Raw genomic sequence first — 2,247 nt, 5'->3', positions numbered from 1 at the left:
ACCCAAATAACATACCACGTTGCATTAACTCTAAGATACCATCCATTGTAAGATGTACCATCATTTTATATACTACTAAGAAAGAAAAAAGCACTTCTAATTAAAGTTCAATACATTAAATTATGTGAAAAAAATTTGCTTAGAAAAAATGAAATCTGGTATTATATGACACATACGACTTTTTGTAAAAAAGACAAAAGCTTGAACATTCCGTGTCAGTTCCCTCGTTAGGCCTCCTTTCCCTTAAATTGTATTTTAGGGTTCTGTAGTACTGATAAATTACTGGCTTGGGGCCTATTTCTCAGACTATGTGTAATTTAACACTATAGCATTTATAGCTTTTACTTAGTATCATTTATTTATTTATTTCCTAAATTGGCTTTAATAACCTCTTCCTCCAGAGCTTGTAGATAAATGTACTGCTCTGCTCTCCTTCCTCATCTATAATAAATCCCTTTTATAGAATGTCCAGTAATCTATATACATCAGGCCCTAGGGATCATATGATGGATCTGATACACTGTTTCTTTTGAACATTGTCTTATGTATTAATTCTAATAGGACAGGATTCTGGAAGCAAAGTTATATCGGCACCCTTAGGAACTGCACAACCACAGCAGGAAAAAGTAGTCGGATCATCTCCTGGCCATTCAGCTGTGCAGGTAGAAAACTATTTGCAAAGCTTCTTCCTAACTGAATGAAATGTAGTTGTGTCATCCGCCTTGTGGTTGCTGGCTAGCATTATGTGCACAGTTAGCTCAGTCCCCTGTGTGCCCACAAAAGGGTGGCCACTGAACACCTTCCTGGTGAGCCAGGCCTTGTTACATTTGTGTTTCTAGGATGAATGTGATTCTATTTCTGACATGTTTACAATGCTTCTTTAATGCCTCATTTCCTCATGGATTAATAATGAGCCAGCACCTACTGGGCACTCAAAAAATGTAATTTACTGTTTAAAGGCATCATTTATTATCATATCAAAGTGGATCTGTTCTGCCTAGTTATGCTGAGAGATTTTTTTTTTTTCTGACATAGCAGCAAGGAGTGTATTAAGTAGGCAGTCCCCAGGGTCTTTTGATCCAACTTTGGCTTTTAAACCTCAAAAAATTTCAAACCATTCATCTAACAAGGAAGGAAAAATTTTTTGTTTTCAGCTAAGAACTTAGTGTCTTCTCCATCAAACTTACCAATTAGGGGACAGGCACAGTGGCTCACGCCTGTAAATCTCCACACTTTGGGAGGCCAGGGCAGGAGGATCACTTGAGCTCAGGAGTTCAAGGTTACAGTGAGCTATGCTTGCACCACTGCACTCCATCCTGGGTGACAGAGCAAGACCCTGTCTCCAAAAAAAAAAAAAAAATTTAATGAAACTTGCTACAGTCTGGGCCTGCCTGGAATACACAGTGAAGGATCTGTTCAGGTCTCAGGCTCTGATGTAAGGTATATTTGTTCTCCTAATGTGATGCAAGAAATACCCTGTTAGATCACACAGCTGGACTGTATGTAACAGGAGCTTAACCATGTGTGCTCCTGTATTCACTGGTCAGAAGACAGATTAAGTAGTATATGCTGAGTTTACAGATGTTAATGGAGTTGGTACCTACAAATACATTTCTTCAAAACTGTAATGTTGCATTTGGAGGGAGTTAAGGATTCCGGCTTTAAAGTACAAACTGAGTCCTTCTAAGGAACTGACAGCGCAGCTTTCTGTAATCTTGGCCCAGTACAACTTTGCTACTGGACTCTATGGGCTTGTTTTATTTTTTAGCAGAGCACATTCTATAGTCTTAGAATATGCTCTTTTAGGTAGTTGAAAACATTTGAAATATAGTGACCTTTATGTGTAACTGTATTCTTTTTTCTGCAAAAGGGAATAATAAGAGATGTGTTTTGTCTTTAGGTGGATAGTCATTCGGGAGGACAAAAAAGGCCTGCTGCAAAACAACTAACTAAAGGAGCTTTGTGAGTTATCTTTGGAAATGACCAGTCCATTTTGAACATTTCTCTAGGTCTCTAATCTTCAATAAATATACTATAGAAGTCAGGTTATAATTATGAGTACATAGTGAGGCAGAAAACTCATTTAATGAAAAAAATAATGACTATATTAGCCTTTTTAAAACGTACTTTGGAAATCTTTTTCTATAGTTTGTTTTCATTAGGATCTATAAATAAATGTAGTTTGAGCCTACTGTTTGCTCTTTTCTTCTTAAGGAGAAAAGTTCTTTGTCTTTTTAGAGACAAAGA

General features: G+C 37.0%; 1 protein-coding gene across 1 annotated transcript in view; it reads left to right on the top strand.

Annotated features, from left to right (window-relative positions):
- Positions 1 to 2,247, top strand: part of GLTSCR1L (GLTSCR1-like) — a 58,055-nt gene that overhangs the window by 36,079 nt on the left and 19,729 nt on the right. The gene's annotated exons all lie outside the window — the stretch shown is intronic.

The sequence above is a fragment of the Propithecus coquereli genome, unplaced genomic scaffold (genome assembly GCF_000956105.1).
Source record: "Propithecus coquereli isolate 6110/MARCELLA unplaced genomic scaffold, Pcoq_1.0 Scaffold158, whole genome shotgun sequence".
NCBI classification, from domain to species: Eukaryota; Metazoa; Chordata; class Mammalia; order Primates; family Indriidae; genus Propithecus; species Propithecus coquereli.
This window is presented reverse-complemented; position numbering and strand designations above follow the sequence as displayed.